Raw genomic sequence first — 22,914 nt, 5'->3', positions numbered from 1 at the left:
TAAAGAAATAAAAAATTTTACCTATTGACTGCTTAAAATTTTTTATTATGTTTCTTTTTAACATATACATTTATATTATTACACAAGGGTAAAATAAACTACCTTCAGCAGGAAGAACCACGAGACATTCATAGTGATTTGGTTATTTGTATTTGATAAACATCATTCCTGTCTTATTGGGTCTAAATTTCTTGAATGGAAATTAATATCTATCATATCTCATCTCTATTACATTAAAACATCTATCCTGATCTAAAAACATCTTAACCCCTAACCTACCAAGATTAATAGAAAGACTAAGCTATCTGGTCTTCAAACCCATCAAAGACTTGAGAAGGGATAAAACTTAAATACCTGAGTGAACTCAGAATACAGGTTAGCAGCTTCCAAAACAAAACAAAACAAAATGCCTGAGACAGTTTATTGCCTGAACAGTCACCAAACATTCTCTTTAATGTTGGAGCATCATCTTCACTCTCTGGCCCAATATTTCGGACTGACATATTTGCAAGGCGGGAACTAATCCTACTACATGGTGGGAAGGTTTATGCATAGACAAGGCTTCATGCTGGGCACAGATTTTTGTGACAAAATCAGAGGCCATTGTTAGTTTGGCATGAAGGAAGATTTGTAGATGTCCTTATTCTGCTCTTACATTGAGCAGGGAACCAACCTTAATTGCTTTGTACATCCTACACACCTCATACCATCATAATGTTAGAACTATATAATGCTTGTGAGAAGTTATGTTTCAGAACAAAAGAACTGGACACCAATGCTGGATCAGACCTGACAGGATTCATTCCTCTCAGCATGCTGAATGCTGACTTCCTGCACCCTCTATGTTCAAGCCCCATGTGCTTCAGTTGCTGTTACCCATCAGAACAGGACAGCTTCCAGGGCAGCTTTGTAGAAAGTGTCTGATCTCATTTAGTTCTACGTTTCAGATTGTCCCACACAGGACTCCTATTAAGCCTAGAATTTCACAACTTTTGAAAAATGTACCACAAATGATATCCCTGGCTTACTTAACCATTTTCTACAATTGAGAGGAGGGTCCTTCAAAGGAATTATTCACCCTAAATTAGTCTGAAGAAACCTTAAGAGAACTATGTCCCATTTCCTCTAAGAGGGGTTGGATAGGTCTCTGTTTACTCTCTTGGTCTACAGATGCTTATTTTCATTGGGAATTGGTTATAAGTATTATTGGTCTTTTACAAAGAGGAAACTAGGTTTGACTCTGGGGCATATTTTTTTCCTTTATTTTTTTTAGGTAAGGAGATAGGAGCTATAAAGAAAAAAGTGGAGGTATAGAAATATAGAGGAGGGATAGAACAAAAGGTAGATTATTGAATCTACTCCTCATCACAAGACCCTAATTGCTACTCACAAATAAGTTTATTTTTTAATTCATTCATATTGAATTTTGTATGTTGATGCATATCATCCTTATGTCAAAAGAAGTCTAATTTTAGCACAAGTGTATATACTCTAGGTCTAATAGATGGGTACGACTCTATAGGTATATGAGGTCAAATAGTTAAATAAGGTCTTCAAAAGCCTCAGAGACCTTCAGGATATGGCATTTAAAGATCTTCTTATTATTTTAAAGATTCTTTGGCAATAAGACAAGTTAACTCCTGGCAACAACCAGCCTGCCTCAAAGAAGATGAGCATCAAAGAACCTACTTTATGCAGTTGGCTTCAAATGTGGCAAACAAGACACTGGGAAAAATGTCCCTGTTTCTGCCTCAGAAAGAATTCTATCTAAAAAGGATAAGTTCAGATGCAGGCAGAGTCGATGGCCAAACTCTGCCAAGACAGGGTAAAATGTCTTCCGTAGTCCCTGCTTCGAGAATACCTTTCAATCTCAAATTTATATTATATATAATATATAAACATTATATATTTATATTTCCAGTCATGGATTCTATGTATATTCTTGGTTGTCCAGTACTCACTTTGTGCATCACAGTGGGCTCAAACTCACAGAGCTCTGCTTACCTCTGTTTCCCCGAATGCTGGGAGTACAGGCATGCACCAACATGCGTGACTCTATCAACATTATTTGAACGTATAAATTACTTAAATTCTCACTGTTTCTGTCTAAAATTAACATTCAGGGAGATTTGTTTAAATCTAAAAACAAATTTGCAATCTTAGCACCATAAAATTGCATAAATATTATTGAAAAAATCTATGCTCATGTCCTGAAATGTCTAGAATATGAAGATTTGTGACAAGTGATATTAGAATATTTCTTCTTCTATAATTCTGCATATGACAAAAGATATTTATTAATGGTCCTTTATTACCATAATGGAAAAAGAATTGGATAATAATGTTTGAGACCTAATCCACATTTTAACTGAAATGGAAGAAATCTTATTTTATTTTTGGTTAAAATAACATGCTTATTTCAAATAGCTATAAACTTCAACCTATCTATTCCACAGAAATGAAGTAGTATTTGCTATTTAACATATTATCATCTCTACACATGACACTAGAAATATCAAAATCTCAAAGTGAATAGTTTATTTATAAGTTATTTTAAATATAAGCATAAAAATATCTGAAGATCAATAATTGACAGATAAAATTCCTTGGTCTCATTTTTGGGGATATTTTACTTTAGTACATACATCTCGAGTTTCAAAATGTATTCCTTGTTGTTTTCTGTGTCTCATATGTTAATTTTTATGGCCACAGTTGCAATATAATTTATATTGTCACAGTTCTTCTTAAATAAAATATCTTAAAATAAATATCACGCCAGAAGGGAAATATTACAGATTGAGAACATTTTTCTGAAAACTATTCACAATATTTTGCATCATTTTCAGAATTGACATTTATGACTCCCTAGATATATTTTGTCTTTTAGAAACTACTAATATACCTCCATTATGCACTGAGTTCAATGGAAACATATTAGCCTTTATTTAATACAAATAGTAACATGTTCCAAAGGCATAGTGTGACAGAATGACTTCTCTGTACATCTGTAAGTATTACACTGTTCTTTCAGTTAGAGAGGCCACTGTCTCGTCCTGTCCAAATACATGTTCTGACATGGACTGCAGCACCATGAGGCATTATTTTGTTGTTTGTTTTGTTTTTGTTGGTATGTTTATTTTTGTTTTGTTTACTATATATGCCAACTGCAGTTTTTACTCCCTCTACTACAGCCGTCTACCCCAGATTCATTATTCCCCTTTTCCTTTCAGAAAGGAGCAGTCTTCCCAGGAATATCCACTGAATAACAAGATACAATAGAACTAGAAACAAACCCTCATGTAAAGACTACTTAAGGGAAGCCAGTTGGAGGTAAAGAGTCCCAACTGCAGATGAGAAGGTCAGGGACATCCATACTCCCATTGTTTGGAGTCCCACAAAAACACAAAACTAACAGTCATAACATATATTAAGAGAACCCAGCACAGATCAATGCAAGTTCAGTTACTGTGGCTTCAGTCTCTGTGATCCCTGATAAGACCTACTAGGTGAAGTCAGTGGACCATTTTCTCTTGTTATCATTGATCCCTCTCACCTACGTTTCTTCTTCTCCTTCTTCCATAGTGTTCCCCAAGTTCCAAGAGAGTAACCTGATGGACATTGACAATTTTAGCTTTTTACTGCCCTCCAGTTTGCTGTAAGTATTTGCATCTCCCCTATCAGCTGCCAGCGGTAGGCTTTTTTAAATGAGTATTTGACTAGGCACTGATCTTAGAATAGATATGGATATCATTAGGAATTATTTTTCGGATCTGTTTATTTTTCAATAGTAGGTCTTGGTACTATCCAGCCTTTGATTCCTGTCTTCGAGGAAATGTCAGGAACGGCTTCCTTCTTGTTCTATGAAACTCAAATTAGACCCCTCATTAGTTGGCCATTCCCACCAGTCTGTGCTGCTTTTGTCCCAGTACATCTTGTAGGTGGGACAGATTATATGTCAATGGCTTTGTGGCTGTATTAGTATTTCAGTCCACTTCTGAAAGTGTTGTCTGTTGCAAAGAATGGCCAGCTCAAACTTCAAATCATCCATTACTAGCAATCCTCTCTGGGTCATCCTGTTGGAAACCTGAGATTTGCTACTGGACTAGATTTCCACAATACCCCTCTCCAACAAAGCCCTGCAATTCTGATTGTCTCTTTTCCTCAAGTCTACTTTCCTCCATCCCTCCCTACCAACCCATCCTTCCTTTTTTTTTTTTAAATCCATATCCATTCCCAGCCCAATTACAAATCTATTCTATTTCCCCTTTGCAAGGACACTCATGCTTCCTTACTTAGAGCCCTCTTTGCTATTTAACATTTCTTGGTCTGTACATTATATCATTATTATCAATTAACAAATGATAACACCTCATAAATGAGTACATATCATGTTTGTCTTTCCAGGTCTTGGTTACCTAGCTAGTGATGTTTTTATTAGTTCCTCCATTTGACAGAAATTTTCCTGGTGTTATTATTTTTAACTGAAGTTTAATAATTCATTGTGTAAATGTACTATGTTTTTATTATATTATTGGTCAATGGTGTATAATATTCCATGTGTAAGTGTACCACATAGTCTTTATCCATTCTTCAGTTGAAGGACAAACTTTTTTTTTTCAGTTTCTAGATATTATGACTAAAGCCATTTTGAACATAACTGAGCAACTATCTGTGGCAAAATAGGGTATATGTCCAAAAGTGATAGAGCATTGCCTTGGGTAGACTGGATCCCTGTTTTCTGAACAAAGGCCATATTCATTTTCATACTGGTTGTACAGTTTTGCATTCCCACCAGCAACAGAGAAGTGTTTTCTTTGCTTTACATGTTCACCAGAATGAGCGGTCCATTCTCTTACTGATCTTAGGCATTCTGAGAATTGTAAGATGGAATCACAAAGTTGTTTTGATTTGTTTTTACCTGATGAGTAATGATACTGAACATTTTTAGATGTTTTGAGCCATTTGTGGGTCTTCTATTGAGATTTCTCTGTTTAGACCTGCCCTTCATTTTTAAATTGGACTACTTGTTTTATTGATATCCAGTTTTTTGAGTTCTTAAAAAATTTGGATGTTATACATCTGTCAGATGTAAGGTTGGTAAAGAGGTTTTTTCCCCATTCTGTAGACTGCCATTTTGTTCTATTGAAGGTGCCCTTTGCTATACAGAAGATTTTCAGTTTCGTGATGTCCAACTTGTTAATGTTTTATATTTGATCCTGTGCCATAGGTATTCCATTCAGGAATTTGTTTCCTGTACAAGTACCCTCAAAGATATCCCTCACTTTTTCTTCTCTGAGTTTCAGTTTATCTGGTTTGTCATTTGTATATAGGAAGGCAACTGGTTTTATGTTGAGGTCTTTGATACAATTGGAGTTGAGTTTTGTATAGAATAGTAGGTATGGATCTAGTTTAATTCTTTTACAAGCAACAATCCAGATAGATCAGCACCACTGATTCAAGATTCTTTCTTCCATTATATATTTTTGGCTCCTTTATAAAATATAATGTATCTATAGGTATATTGATTTATGTCTAAGTATTCAATTTGATTTAATTGAGTAATGTATCTGTTATTATGCAAATAATATACAATTTTTCTATATATCTATAGTATAGCCTGAAATCAGAGATGGTGATATTTCTAGATGTTCTTTTATTGTTCAGGATTAACTATAATTTTGTTGGCCTTTTTTTTTGTTATGTTTTGTTTTGTTTTTCCATATAAGATGGGTATTGTATTTTTAATATTTGTGAAAATTATGGTGGAGTTTAGATAGATATTACATTAAATATGTGTATTGCTTTTGATAGGATAACATTTTTACTAGATTGATTCAATGAATCTAAGTGCAAGGGATATATTTCCGTCTTACTTTAATAGTATAGCTGGGTTCTGTTGTCACTATATTGTCAAGGCTGTTGTGATTGTGTACTTAAGATGTCCTCTAAGCATCTGAGATTAAGTGATTATAGGTCTAGTTGCTCATTTTTTAATTTGGCGGGAGGGGGTTTTGTTTTGTTTTGTTTTGTTTTTGAGTGCGTGTTTTGTTTCTTGGTTTTCGTTTCTTCTCTGCTCATTTTGGTCAGTGTAGGTTGTGGTTTAGCAGTTTGTGTGCACTCAAGTTGGGGTCTGAACTTCTGATTTCTTGCCTAGCTAGTTTCGGATAAATTTGGCCCATAGGGTGATAAAGTACAAGTTTCTGGTCTCTTTAAAAACTCAGTTGTGTCTTGTAATGTTTTTCCTGGAAGCTGTTTTGTGAGAGTTCATGTGATGCTTTGCTGAAAAGAGACACATCAGAGAGTGAATGATATTTAGAAAGAACATGAACATTACCCCACAGACAGTAAGACAATGTTTTTTTTTCATTGCTACTCAGTGCAAAGCTTCCAACGTTTAGCTGGTTTTTACTGGTCTGTGATGGTCTTCACTTTGTAGAGCAAAATGTTCTTCTGATTTTAGCCCCTTATGCTGACTCATGCTGATTCAGCAGAGCCTTGCTATTTCTGCTGGATTGTGTCGCCACTACAGATTTGTTTTGCTGTTTGGTGTTTGTTACTGGGCTAGACTGCTGGTATCTTGACAAACAAGAATGGAATTGGCCCAATGAACTAGTACTAAACACAACCCTTTTTCTACTAACCTTTTTTTCTACAACAGGCCAGTGTATTAGAATGGAGTAAAATTGTTTCAGAACACTAAATAAAGTGTTATGAAAAATCTGAGACCACAGTTTAGTTTTGAAGTAATCTGATAACTTCAGCTGAAATCTTTAATGACCTCATTCAAAATGGAAAGACATAATCTGGGGTCATATGCTATATTACCTTCCACTTCAACATACTTGCACATTCAAAGTTTATATTCAAAAGCATTGAATCTGTTTATTTATTTATTTTTTCTTTTTTTCTGAATCTGCTTATTTATAGTATAATATATTCATTTGGCAAAAAAATAATCATTTACAAACTTCAAATATCAGCATCATAAAATATTTAGTATGTACTTTAAAATAATTTGTCTACATCTCCCTTAGTGAAAGGTAGACATGTTGGTTTGCATAAGATTCATTATCTTTCACCAGGTTTAGTTTGCACTACTTGTAAAACTGTGTCAGTAAGTAAGTAATGAACTGAAGAGAAACACAAATGAGAAAACATGACTTTAGCATTCAAAATAGAATGCACTATTTAATTTTTAAGTAAAAGAGCTGAAGAGTTACTTGGAGGAGGAGAAGAATATACAAATAGGGATGAAATATCCATATTTTAGGTCAAGCTCATTTCAAATATTCATTGCATGTTTCAATTGTTCTATTATTTCAGAATCATTAAAAATTAGCTAAACTGTCAATAAATTTATAGTCACACTCAATATGCTATTCACTGACAGTTGCTTTTAATTATGAAGGTAAATACAATCAGTCTTACATATTGGCAGTTTTATATCCACAAATGCAACCAAAAGCAGTTATAAAACAAATTTAATCGCTATTGAACATGCACATCCTTGCCCAATACCATTGTTTCTAAAGCTATACAGGACAGATATCATTTTATATAATAACTGTTGTATTTATTATTGCAAATATTGAGATATAGGAGAATATGTGTAGACTGTATATACTGTGACACTATTAGGGACTTGAGCATCCAGGGAGCACAGCATCATATGAGCCCCGAATCCAGTGATCTACAAACACTGACAAAAAGCTATGAAATGACGAGATAGTGGACAGGGCTTCTAAATTTTATTTTGTGCCACAGTTCAAATCATAATAGGACTAAAACAACTCAATATAAAAAGAATTGGGCAAGGCACGGTGACACAGGCTTATAATCCGAGCACTCAGAGAGGTAAAGGCAGACAGATTTCCCTTAGTTCAAGACCAGCCAAGGATACACAGAGAAACTCTGTCTCAAAACAAAACAAAACATAACAAAACAAAAACAAAGAGTTACAACAATTCATTGGATACATGGACTGTAAACAAAGATTTTTAAAAGTACCAGTAACACACCTTTCATGATTCTGTCTTCTCCTATCAAAGATAATAAAGTAAAAGTTTTCACAGAGAATTGGAATTGTATGATATGTAATAAACCTTTAAAAATAAATTATAGTATTATTTCTGTTTTCCAAATATCCTCTGGAGGAGGTATATCAACTAATGTAGACATGTTTCTTAAACACATACCTGAATTACATGCTTCTGAAAGTGAGGCCTGAAGAAAGGTAAGACTACATAATCACTTATCTGTTATATACAAACATTAATTTTTCAAATTACTTTTATTTACATTGATTGATTTGTTTTTATTAATTAAACATTATTACTTTTTATGTTTGCATTTATATAATTACACAGATAAACAATAAACTATCTATAGCAAGAAGAACCATGATACAATCAGAGATTATTTATAAATGTTATGTTCTTTAGTGGTTTTGACTATTTGTATTTGACAGCCTTGGAGAACACATATTTCCTATCTTGGTGCATCTGTTTCATGCATGTGTATGCATGCTTGTGTGCAAAGCACACCAATGTGTATAAGTGGATGTCTGGGTGCACCTAGAGTGATGCAGTTATTTACTTCCTCTATTTAAGTTCCAGAGATTGTATTGATTTTCAGGCTGGGCAAGCACTTTTACCCATTAAGTGAGTGATCTTGCAGACCCACTAGGTCCATTTTTTTCTATTAGTAGGTAAATGAATTATTTATATTACTGAAATTAACAAGATTAGAATTATTTCCATGGCACATTTAAAATATTTTATATTTTCAACTACAGGAATGATAACTTATATTTTATCCATTGAAAATTTTATCCATGTATGCAATGTGTGTTGACCACATCTACCTCTCAATTTCCTTCAGAAAACTCCCATAATACAGCCATTCCAAGTTCAATTCCTCTTTAAAAATTGTTTATTAATTTTCTTATTTTTTTTTAATCCACTGGGCACAATTTGCTGCCCTGTGTGCATGGATGTGGCTTTAATCAGAACACAAGAGAAAATGTGTCTCTGCCAGGACGGGAACCTCAAAAATCTTTACCTGCTCCATTTTTCAAATTGACCTAGTGAGTGTATTATGTGGTGGGAATTCATGTCATGTATATACGGCAGCATTCCTCCATGTCCTTTGTCTCTTGCATTTTTTCTGTCACTTCTTCCATGATGTTCCCTGAGTTTTGGAAGTGACTAAGATATTTATACAGATTTTCCATCTATGGAAATGCATTCCTATTTAATTCTTCTCAGCACTTTGGATGGATTTCTGCATTAACAACAAAGAAAACTAGCCAGACATAATGGCGCTTGCTTTTATTCTCAGAATTTATGAGTCAAAGGCAGGCCTTTGAGGTCAGTGTGATTTACATAAAGAATGCCAGGCCAGCCAAAGATACAAAGTGAGAAAATTCTCTCTCTCTCTCTCCCTCTTTCTCTCTCTGTCTCTCTCTCTCTCTCTCTCTCTCTCTCTCTCTCTCTCTCTCTCTCTCTCTCACACACACACACACACACACACACACACACACACACAAACACAAGCAGAGAGAGAGGAGATACTTAAACTAAACATTAAAATAACAATAATAACCAACAAGAACAAAAGTTCTCAAAAGAGATATGAATGCCTCATGAACAATATAAAATTTGTTCAGAGTCCTTAGAGATCAGGAAAAGTAGAAATTAAAACTATTTTAACATTTCATATAATGTCCATTAGAATAATGATCATTGCAAAATTTAAATGACAGGAAATATTGACATGAATGTAGCAAAATAGGAGTCCTTCTATGCTGTAGGTGGTAGTGAAAACTAATGTCGCCAGTCTGAAAATCTGTCTGGAGTTTTTCATTTAAAAACAAAACAAAACTTATACCAAATAATAGAATTACAATATGACCCAGCTACAATTTTCATCAAGTTCTCAAAAGATTTTGAACTTTGCTAAAGGCATGTTTACTTATTTTGATTCCTTCTCTATTGACTACAGCTAAGAAATAGGATAAATCTAGACATAGATCAACTATATAAAAATAAAATGAGGTACATATGCACAAAGGATTATTACTCAGACATAAAAAATAAATCATGGTGCTTCTAAATAAGTGGATGGAACTGAAAAAATTATGCTAGGTAAGGTTATCATAAAACAAATGTCGCATGTTTTTCATATGTGTGTCCAAATTCAAATCTTTATTGTGGTTAAAACATAGTAAATGAAAATAATGTATGAATCTAGAAATGAGAAAAAATAGAATTAAGTGAAAAGAAAGTAAAAGGGAATACTAGGTTTATAAAGGTTCAGGCACATAGTGGAGAGTTGCTGTTTGTGAAATCAGAGACTGGGGAAGTCAACCTGAATGATATGTACATGAAGAATCCAGTTGAGAACCTATGAGTTTTTCAACCAAATTAAAATAAAAATGTAGCAGGAAAGGATAGTAGAGCACATAGAATATGAAAGAAGATGGGTGGAGGATAATGGAAGCTAAAGTTTTAAATGTTTGTAAGGATACAGTGACATATGGAATGGGAGTTGTAGAGGATGGATAAACCGAGAGTAAGGATTATGAAGAATCAGCATAAAATTTTATTTTGCACATTACTTCTTTAAAAGCAACCTAACATGGAAAAGGTTGCAGTCCCACATGGTCCTTAGAATGCATAGCATTAGAAATGAATAGATACGCAAGTTTGATTTTAGATGGTTGCCACTTACCTTTTCAATATAAAACTAAACATATTTAGAAGCTAACTATAATCTAATTTCTCTTACAACTTTTTCCTCTCTCACTCAGCTACTAGTGTTCTACTAGGGAAGTACTTCTGTTTCATAGTTGAGAAAACTGGAAAGTAAAATTCAAGCTCAATTAAGTATCTAGAGCTTGAATGAAAAGAGAAAAGAGGTAGACATTTGTAACTTGATCAGTTCCCAATATCTATACATGATAAAATATTAAGGCTAAATCTACTATTTAATTGACAAAGTTGCTCTCAAAGCTGGGAATTTTAATTGTATTGGATGTACTTCAATTCTATAAGAAAATGTCAATCTTGAGTTTTTATTAGAATTAGTAATTATCTGTAACATTTGATTGAGAAGACATATGATCCTGAGCACAGTGAGGGGTATGTAAAACCATTAACTATCTCTCCCCCTAGATACAGGAATGATGTGTAGTGATAAACTCAGCAGGAACCAACTTTATAACTGTGCCAGGAGGGGATGTGAGCATGCTCCATGGAATACTGTTAAATGAGGCTCATATAACCCTCTATTCTTGTCTCCATAATGTACTCATTCTTTGTAAGCCTTTTAAAAAATCATTTTGTCTATTCATAAAATAACATTTCTGTGCATTACTTCACAAATATTAAAGTAGTAATAATAAGCTTTGAATCATCAAGTATGTTAGTCCTATAACTCAGTCATATTGCAGGTTCCATTAAATATAATAATATTGCAGAAATGCAAAAAATATTACATTAGCAGGAAATAGCATGATATTTTCTCCACAGATCTCTTTCTAATACACTCTATTCCCATGGCTTCAGAGAAAAAAATAGTGTTGCTCTGCATTTTGTCTTGTGGACTTGATAGCATAACCTCATGAAAAAGTTCTATTCTATACTTTTCAGTTGTTTTCTATTCAGTGAAGTCCTAGGATTATGAAAATCTATACATTTTTATTCAATAACATAAATCATGTTACATGTTTATATTTATATCCTAAAATATGAGAAGTCTAAGGGAAATTTCATGTTCCATTATTACTCCTCAAACAGAAATATCAGGGAAAAACCTACTAAACTTGTAATAGTGATAGGCAAAATTTTCAGCTATACTGACATATCTTAGAAAATTAAGACAATGAAAGTTAAATATTCACAAATTATTGGTACCTAGTCTTTCAAAAGATATGTAAGAAATAGCTTTATTATTGAGGAAAATAAAATAAAGAAATTTCTGCTTCAGATAATCATATGAAGAAAACCATTTTAAGTTTACATGTCCAGCAAGTACTTCTGTTTGACTGAAACATTAAAATGTGGTTTGACAGCAGAAGAATTTAATGAGAAGTACCAGGATTCATATCATAAAATAGGCTACATTAAAGGTGTTCTATTTAAGTACTTATTTTGGAGAGATTGATATGCTATGCTTTACACAAGTGACACCTCATCTCTTACATGTGAAATTGTTCTCAGGGCAAATGTTTACTACAGAGTTAAAGATTAGAACAGAGGTACTTACAGGACTTTGTAATTGTTTTGGTAATAAATAATATTTACTATATCTTTGAATATTATAAATTTTTATTTAATTAATTTATTCAGATTACAACTAAATTTTTATCACCTCATTTGTAAGCTCCCATTCCTCCCTCCCTCCCGCTTTCACCCTATTCCCCTCCCATGGACTCACATGGTATATACTCAATTATAATTGGACACTAGCCCAAAAGGGATGTACTATGAAAGTCTTCACTTAACAGCAGTTTGGGATAGATGCAAGGACTTCCTATTGGGACTCTAGGTGAGAGAAGTATGGGAAAATTGGGAAATAGATGGATCCAGAGGATCTTAGAAACCTACAAGAACAACATCATGTGACAGGTGGATCTGGATCCAGGGGGGAGGGCTACACAAACTATTATGCCAATAAAGGACAATACATGCATCAAACATTGAACCCCTACGCAGATCAAGGCAATGGACAGGACATTCTCCACCATTGTGTGGAGAGAGGGGACTGAATCTGACATAAACTCTGGTACCCCATATTTGACCACTTTCCCTTGGTGAGGAGGACTGGTGGCACTCAAAGAAAGGATAAGCAGGCTACCAGGATGAGACTTGATAGGCTGTGACCATATGGTGGGAGGAGAAGGTCCCCCTCTGTCATAAAATTTTAAATTATAAAACTTTAAACATATTTAAATTTTAGTAGAGCAGTAAACAAAACTAGATTTAATATACACATTGTATCAAAGACATGATGCATTTTTAAAATTTTTATTTTTATTTATTATTTATTTTACATATACATTTATATTATCACACATGTATATAGTAAACTACCTAAAGCAAGAAGGACCACGGTATGAGAAAATATTATAAATAAAGACAGCTTCAAGTTTTGGACCTAATCAATGTAACTATCCAGTAATAACATACGAAAAGTTGAGAATGAATAAATCTTATTTATTTATTGCTTATTCTATTAACCTATTATTGTAACATTAATGATGAAGTGAAGATCCTCTTAGGAAAATGTTCTATCACTGAGGTAAAACTAAATTGCTGTTACATTTTCATGGCTTTTAGATATCAAACAATAAAATCAAGTTATGCTATGGGTTATTACTGTAGGATAAATGTTGGAGCCATTTAATGAAGTATTATGAGAAGAAGTTGATGTGCAAAATTACAGCATCTGACGAGTTTGCTACAAAAAGGAATAGGTACAGGCAAGAGGACACGAGGGACTGAGATCTAGGAAAGTTTGGAAAGCCATCAAAACCTTGAAGAGAGAACACAGATCTGAGTATTTGGTCTGTTGGCACGATAGGGTTCAGACAATATTTAGAGAGAAAATCATTATCGTTGTGTTTAAATACTAGTGAAGCTGAAAATTTAAAAGTGACACTGGAATAAACTAAGTTGATCTTTGCTTAACAGAACCCAGAGAGTACAGACTTCTTTGTAAAGGAATCTTGAATGAAGTCAATACAAAAGGACAAAGAGCAGAAATTTACTGTAAACAGTGTTTACAGTCATATATTTAACAATAAACAGGCACCAAGGGTTTAATCTATGATTATAGGAAGACTTATTAATTATTCTTTAAGATAGAAGTGTATTGATTCAATGTGGCATGTTCTTTCCCTGTGAGTCTTCCAATCTTTCCTTTCCTTCTTACAAAAGGTTCACTGAACTCCTAAGGGGGTCTCAAAAAAGACATTCAGTTTAGTCTCTCTCTCTCTCTCTCTCTCTCTCTCTCTCTCTCTCTCTCTCTCTCTCTCTCTCCCATTTCTCATCTCTCTCTGCATAAATCTTGGCTATGTGTCTTTGCCTTTGCTCCCATTTGTTAATGTATGAAACCTCTCTGATGATCCATCACTGGACAAGGCACAGGTCTTTGAGTATAAAAGATTATCATTAGGAATCATTTCATTGGTTTTATCTACTATCTATCTATCTCTCTCTATCTATTTACCTATTATCTATCTACTTATCTATTATCTATCTATCTATCTATCTATCTATCTATCTATCTATCTATCTATCTATCTATCATCTATCACCAGTCATATTTTGTTCTTCCTAAATCTCTCGGATATCCAGTCTCTAGTTCCTGGCTGACAAGGCAGTATAGGCCATGGGTTCCTCAAGTAAAATCAGAGGTTTGTTGGCCACTCCCACAAGTCTGCATCATCATTGCCCCAGCACATCTTGAGAGCAGGAGAGATTATAGACAGGGTGGTTTGTGACTCAGTTGGTGTTCAGTTTTTTCTTTTCATATCCTGAAGAATCCCTTCCTGTACCAAAGAACACAGGCTCCATGCAGACACCAGGACAAGACCTCTCTGTATTCAATGAGCTGTGTGGATGTTGTCCTTGGCAACATTGCCCCTTTGTCAGTCTTTAGAAAGCAATCCTCTGTTGCTCTCTAGGATATACTTTTGTTGCCCTGTTCCATGGAGATCCTGTAGTTTGGCAACCGTAAGACTGACTCCTTCATGCAGTCCAGCAGTTCATCAATAGGGTAGATGTTGCAGTGGGCTAAGTCAAAGGCCTGGATCAAGGCCTAAGAGGTATCTGAGCAGGTTAGCCACCTCCATGCATGCTCACCAGCAACTCTACCCCCCACCAAAAAACAAAAACAAAAACAAAACCAGAGCCAGCTCTACTCTTCTTCCCAGGTGAGATGCACAGCTTGCTCTCTTGAGTATTGCAGTTCTCCCACTCTTATGACCAGGGGGCCTCTTCTCTTGCCTGCCATAGATGTTGAGGGATGAGGGAGAAGAGGAGAGCATCTCTCCCTTATCTATGCCCCTACTCAGCACATAAGAGACAGGACAAGCTTTCCCAAACCCACATCTCTGGGGCCTGATCATCTGCAACCCACATGTACAAGGTCATTTCCAGTATTCTGTTCAATGAGGTCCAGGCTCTACTCTCCCAAGTGCTGCAGAAGGTAGGGTCCAAGGATGGCTATGCTGCTCTTATTTCCCCAAAGGGGCCTGATCTCCTCCCTACTGCTGGTGGTAAAGGCATCTCTCCCTCTTCAATGTCACTGCATGGTAAACAAGTCAGAGAACCAGCTCTCCCATGCTCACAACCTTAGTGTGGGCTAACCTGTTGCTCACTAACCAAATCATCTGTACTATATTGGCCAGGAGAGGTACAGGGCCCAGTCTTGCAAGTGTTGGACTGGTGAGGGGAGAGAAAAGTATCTGCCTCTTGTTCATGACATGGCACTGGACACAGGTGATAGGGTCATCTCTTTGGCACTTTTATCTTTGTGTCACTTACCTACAACCCCTGAATACTGCAGCTGGATAGGGATGGGCTCAGCTTTCCAGATTTCATGTCTCCAGCACTAGCTCCTCCAAGATGATAATGTGAGGTGTGGGGCCAGTTATGAACAGCACTGCTCAGACAGCAACATGTCCCTGGGTGACAGCCCAGAGCAGGGACCTCTCCCTCATCTTTGGTGGTAACAAACTCCTGTTATTGCAGAGACATAGATCTAGATGTAACCCTTGGGAGCACAACACTTTGGGATCCTATCACAATCTAGTCCCAGGTGGCATCACTAGCTACTTATATCTGGCTGTTTTTCATTACCCTTGAGTCTCCAGTTCTGCCTCGATTCATTGTGCTCACATCCCTCTGTTTCTATTTGTCTTCCTTTTCTCCATCACTTACTTGCTTAGTGGTACCACCTGGGGTCTCTGAATGGCTTGGGAATTCTCAGGAGTGGACCAAGAGATATGTATCACTCATGTAATATGGAATAGTGCAAGGGTTGTCTTGGGCATGTTCTGCTTACCTCTTATTCCAAGGAATCTGCTCCTCCAGATTGCTGGTCATCTCAGGATATCTCCCTATCTAAGCCCCACCATGATGCTCTGGTAGTCATCTCAGGTTTGATCCTTGCCTGGACAGCCCAAGTGGCCCCTTGTGTGGATAGTCTGTCTCGGGCTCACTCCTGCCTGGGGACATGGTCCCAGGTCCCTGGTATGGTTATTCTAGCTTCTAGTTTGATCCCTATCCTACAAGCCAGTCCTATTTGTTTGTTTGTTTGTTTATCAAAATCTAAATTTTACCAATGAGGACTCAGTAGCCAGATGCCTGGATGAAAGCCAGCTATCTCAGAGAGGCAGAGAGAGCACCCATCTATATTTCTTTCTCAACCAATGTTACCAGAAGAAATCTCTCCTTCTCCCATGTCATCTTAATCAACCTCCTCAAACCGACAACCCCACCCTTTTACGTCCTGTGCACCTATCTGTCCTCCTGACTTCCTTTTCCATTTTATGTTTCTTTTTTCTTTCTTAAGAATCCTATATTAACTTCCAGTCATCTGGTTGCTTGCCCTGTCTCTTGACCTATGGTTGACTTTATTTAATTCTGTTCAGAATTCAAGCAGAAAGCTCTTGAATTAAAGACCTATGCTAAGACTGAAACATACACAACAACTAAATACACACTTTTCCAGTAAATAACACAATCTCGGAGTTCAAAGTGTGATTGAACATCCAGCTGCACAGTCTGGACTGCCTGGTGGCAATCTTAGGATACTAATCATTCAGATGGTCATAGGTCAGAATACTTTATATAGACACAGTCTCTCTCATTTGCCACCTATTAATGCACATGTGACACAAATCACTGCTTCAACACCTCTACAATATCTGTCGAGGCAGAGTATGATGTCTCTGACTCTTTTGCCTGCTCTTGAGTCTGTTGTCCTCCTATTGGTTTACCTTGTCTAGCCTTGATATGAAGGTTTTGTTCTTATCTTATTGTATTTTGATTTTCATGTTTTGTTGTTGTCATTTAGCAAACCATTCTTTTATGAAGAAAAACAGATGGGAAGTAAATATGAGAGAAAGAGGAGGAGGCACAAGGCAACTGGCAGGAGTGAAGTGAGGGAAACTGAGATGAGGATGTGCTGTATGAGAGAAGAATATATTTTCAAAAGAAAAGCGAAAGAGTTTGCCTATTTTTATATAATTATATAGAAGTTGAAAGGATACAGTTTACTTTGATGCATCAAAATACACTGAAAAGGCTGAAAAGGATGATTTCACAACTAAAAGAACTTTCTCTTAGGGAGGACACTGTTCATTGCCCATCTCAAAATGTCTCTATTTCCAGTTCGAGGAGCCCAACGATATCTTCTGAATTCTGCTAACACCAGGCAGGTACCTGGCACACATACATAGTACATACATACATATATATATATATATATATATATATATATATATATATATATATATATATATATATATACATACATACATACATACATGCAAACATACCAAAACAGTCATGAACATAAGATAAAAATAAATAAATCTAAAAATGGTAAAAAGTAGTTTGAAATTAAATAAACTTTAATATTAATTGATAATTCTCTCTGTTGATGGTTGATCCTAAACACTGGTAGTTGAAAGACAATTTTTAAAGTATATAATTATTTTCTATAGTATAAATAAAAAAATAAATGAAGGTATTTTTGTAACAAAATTAAATTTATAAACAATATTCCTTGTTGTAAATTTCCTCCCATATACAACTACAATAATTGTCTTTACTGTGGATTCAGTGCAGACTTTAACAAAGTAAGTTCAAGAAATAATAAAAATATGTAAAAGACAAGAGGGCAGACAACAATACACGAAAAGGAAGAGAAATGAGAAAGAATGCATTTGTAGATGTGTGTGTGTGAGAGAGAGACAGAGACAGACAGAGACAGAGACACAGAGACACAGAGAAAGAGACAGAGACACGGAGTGAGACACAGAGAGAGAGAGAGAGAGAGACAGACAGACAGATAGACAGACAGACAGACAGACAGAAAACAAACATCTGTAAGTAACATAATGGTTCTATTATCTAGGAAAAGATCATTGATGTACTTTTTATTGTTTTACTCATATTCAATTAGAGCATTAAAAAAATAAGACTACAGTCCTGTGTTTTTCATATTTACTGCATTGTACAGGTATCTACATATACCAGTGACAAACTAAGGCAGAGTCACAGTTGTGAAGTCAAACACAAATAGAAAATATCTGGCCTCTCAGAATATCAGTGAGCCCATTGTTCTTCCTAAGCTTAGAAGCTATTTATTTGCACTGGGAAGTTCAAAATGTTTTTCAAACAAACTCAGAAGTTCTTATAGAGATGATACTATTTTCTATGATGTCAACAAGAGGATTAAAATTATAATCAGGAAAAATGAACTGTCACCAGACAATCTGTCACTATATTTTTCAATGAAGAGTATTTAAACTAATTAAAACAATGTACTATTAAAATAATGGTGTAACTGTTGCACATAATCATGTGTTTAATGTGCCATAGTAAATAATAGTGCCTGCTATACTGAAAATTGTAAAGATTCCAGGGTTTGAGTTTTGTTTTGTTTTTAAGTTGTCACAGTGATGCTTCTGTATGTTGGTGGTTTAGATAAGGAAAAATATTTCCAATTAGTTAATTAAAGATGGACTTATATGGTAGCAATTAACTGGCCTATTATTTTACTTAACAACATAGTTTCAAAAGCCCACGTATTAAGGCTGGGTAAGGTAACAGACCAGGAAGAAAAGAGTCTCAAGAGCATTTGTCTTATTGAATCTTGTTCTGTCCTATTTTGTTGTAGTATTTTGGAGGAATCCTCTTTTATGCAAGTTGAACAGAGATGTGAGTTAGTAAGTTAGTAGAAGTATAGGGAGGAGAAACTGTAATTACGATTTACTGTATGAGAAAATTACCTATTTTCACTAATATTTTTTTACTAATTGGTGGTACTATTATAGTAATATAAATTAAGTAACGGTCAAATGATGTTACAAATAAGCATTCATGTATGACCACAATTCTTTTAAAAAACACTCATGCTTTTTGTTGCCTGTTTTCTCTTATTGTATTTTTTACATATACATTTATATTATTACAAATAAATAAAAGAAACTACATATAGCAAGAAGAACCATGAAACAATCAGAAATTATATAAATGTTACATTTATAGTGTTTTGGTTATTTGTATTTGGCAACCTTAAAGAAAAAAATATTTCCTATCTTGGTGTGTCTAAAATTCTGAATGTAAATCAATATCTAGTTTATCTCATCTCTATCAACTTAAAACAGCTATCTAGACATAAAAATATCTTAACCCCCAAACAACTAATCTTATTTGTAAGACTAAAGTATCTGATCTTCAACACAATCAGAGACTTGAGAAGGAATAAAACTTAATTGCTTGAGTAAACCAGAAGTGCAGGCTAGCAGCTTCCAAAAAGGAATAAAGAAGAGAGACCGTTTGCCACCAGAACAGTCATCCAAATCTCTCTATAATGTTGGACTATCATCCTCAGGCTTCTGGCCCAATATAACTGACAGGCATATTTGTGAGGCAGGAACTATTGGGGACTTGCTTACTCTGTCTAGGCAGAGTTTAGCCATCAACTCTGTCTGCATCCAAATTTGTCAAATTTTAGGCAGAATTCTGTCTGTTGCAGAAAGGAGGATATTTTGCCTAGTACCTGGTTTGCCACATTTGAAACCATCTCCATAAGTAGGTTCTTTGATGCTTATCATCTTCTTTGTGGTAGGCAAGGTATTCCCAGGAGTTAACCTCTTTTGTTGTGAAAGAATTTTAAATAATAAAAACATGTCTAAATGTCATATTCCGTAGGTCTCTGAGGCCTTTGAAGTTCTTACCTATTTTCCTTATCTATCTGTAGAATATCTATCTCTTAAACCTAGGCTGTATATTCTTGTGATAAAAATAAACTACTAATTGACATGACCAGGATTTGATCAACTAACAACTACCTTACATTACATAATTATCCTAAAGAGCACTTTCAATGTATTTGAAGTAAACTTTTTAACACACACACATATATATGAATTATATCAATGTATCAAAATTAAACTTATTTTGCATAAATATACAAAATTCTATACCACTGAGTTAAAAATAGCCTTATTTGTGAGTAACAATAAAGGCCTGAAGTTGAGGAATAGATTCAATATTCGATGTTTTGTCCGATCATCTCAGCATATTTCTCTATCCCCTTCTTTCTTTTCTACCCTTATCTCCATTACTATGAGAAAAAGATAAAGAGAGAGAGAGAGAGACATCCCTGAGTCCAACCTTGTTTTCTCTCTGAATCAGATCAACAATAACTTGTAACCAACTCCCAATGAGAATAAGCATCTGAAGCCAAAAAGAGCAAACAAAAACCTACCCAAGTCCCATTAGGAGAAATGAGGTGTCATTCTCTTAAGGTTTCTTCCAGCTGACTTGAGGCAAAGAATACATTGTAGGGACCCAAATGAAATTGGGGAAAGTAGTTGAACAAGCAGGAGTAGCCTTTTCATCCATTTTCTAAATGTTGAGAAAATCCAGGCTTAATATAAGTCCAGTCTGGGACAGACTAAAATGTTGGACCTATTGGGATCGAAAGCATTCTTTGAAGCTGTTCTGGGAGCTGTCCTGCTGTAATGAGTAAAAAGAACTGCAACACTTGGAGAGAAGTTCAAGAAAATTCCACTAAAATTGGGTACAAGTCAGAGCTCTCTGTCCAAACTCTCCATATATATTTAAAAAAGTACTTACAATAAAACACCTAAGGGAGATTATAGATATGATGATATGATGGTTTACACAGACGCCTTAAAATTTGTAACAGGAAACTCATACATGTAAGAAACACTTTCAGCAAAATAGCTGGATAAAAAATTAGCTCAAAAACATCTTTACCACTACAATATACAAATGACAGTCTAAGAAAGGAATTCTACACATCTAATATCTGTTAACTCAGAAGCAGAAAGACTCACATGGCATACATCATTTACAATTGGACCCTAGTCCAAAAGGCATGTCCCATGAAAGTCTTCACTTACCCGGAAATTGGGATAGTTGTGAGGAAAACTTACTGGGACTTTAGGTAAAGGAAATATAGGAGAATGGGAAAATGGAAGAATCCAGAAGGTCCTATAAAGCTACAAGAAGAACATCATGACAGGTGGATTTTGGCTCAGGGGTCTTTGCTCAAACTACAGCACCAACCAAGGACAAAACAAGCAGTAAGCATCAAACCCCTACTCTGATCTAGCCAATAGACAGGGCATTCTCTACAGTTATGTGGAGAGCAGGGACTGACATGAACTCTGGTGCTCCATATTTGACCACCTCCCTTTGGTAGGGAGACCTGGTGGCACTCAGAGAAAGAATAAGCAGGCTACCAAGATGAGACATGATACCCTATGACAATATAGATCTGGAGGGGGGAGGGCCCCCTGGGTCATAGACCTAGAATAGGGTGATAAGAGCAGGGAGGGAGGAATAGAATGGGATAAAAATTGAGATGCAATATGAATAAATTAATAAAAAATATCTGGCCCAAATAAAATATCCTGGGATAACTATAAAGAAGCCAGTGAAAGACTTCTATAATAAATGCCAGAATTATCATTGGTATGATTTGTCTCTGTGTTACTGATGGGTATGACTTTTACTTATTTTCCTACACTGTAAGCTTATGTAGTTTGTTCTGATAATATGATAGTCATTGTTCAGGAAAGAGGTTTCTGCGTCAGTTTCAGCTTCATTCTTTAAAGTCTGCGTCCTAAGTGTGTTGTGTCTTCAAAACAACCAAGGGCAGTCTCTTAATATGTTGGGAGAACGTTTTATTCTCCTTCCCAACAACTCAACTTTGTGGATTGCTTACCAAGTCTGACACTGAGTTTTTTTGTAATATAGCACATAGCTTTTGGAGGAGCACCATCATTCAGTATAGTGTGACTACACACATGCAACACATTCAAGTTTATAAAATATTATTTTGAAATGTATTTTTCAAACAGATTGTGATATTTATCTCTCCTTCTTTAGCCTTTTCTTGTATTTTCCTTGTCTCTCCTTCCCATGCTCATGGGTCGGTAGGATGGACATAGTAAAAATGCCCATTTACCAAAAAGCAATCTACAGATTTAATGCAATACACATCAAAATGCCAACACAATTCTTTACAGATCTTGAAAGAAAAAAATCTAAACTTCATGTAGAAAAAAGAAGAACCCAGAACAGATAAAACAATCCTGTACAATAAAAGATCTTCTGGAGGTATTTTTATCTCTGACTTCCAGCTATAATGAAGAGGAATAGTAATAAAAACTGCACGATATTACCATAGAAGTAGACTGGTTAACAGAGTCCATGGCAGGGACAGTCCCTGCTCCCTGTAATAGGGGACCCATATAAAGAATGGGCTGCCTATTGGCCAGGTCCTTTCCATGCATGGTCCTTTTGTGGAAATAGTTGAACAAGATAAGATAGGGATTACAGAGAGAATTGAGGATGGAGATCAGACCATGGGAGACTGGGGACAGGAAGATAGATGACTTTTAGACAGAAAAGAAATGTGGGCAGAGGCATCTCTGTGACAAGCTGGAGAAATATGACAGGGTGGGCTTCTGGGAGAATATAAGGATGACTCTACCTGAGACTCCTAGTAGCAGACATTATAGAGAAGAAGAGTCTGCCTACACAGGACTCCTAGTGAAGGGACTGGAACCACAACCCCCCTACAAGAACTTCTATCCAATATTTACCCTTCCTACATGATGTTCATGGATAAAGATAG

At 35.4% G+C, this 22,914-nt stretch overlaps 1 pseudogene; it reads right to left on the bottom strand.

Annotated features, from left to right (window-relative positions):
• Positions 1-16,810: 16,810 nt before the first annotated feature.
• On the bottom strand, positions 16,811-16,949 carry LOC127207971 (uncharacterized; annotated as a pseudogene).
• Positions 16,950-22,914: the final 5,965 nt, after the last annotated feature.

The sequence above is a fragment of the Acomys russatus genome, chromosome 2 (assembly GCF_903995435.1).
Source record: "Acomys russatus chromosome 2, mAcoRus1.1, whole genome shotgun sequence".
NCBI classification, from domain to species: domain Eukaryota; kingdom Metazoa; phylum Chordata; class Mammalia; order Rodentia; family Muridae; genus Acomys; species Acomys russatus.
Note: the sequence above shows the minus strand (reverse complement) of the source record. Positions and strands in the feature narration are given on the sequence as shown.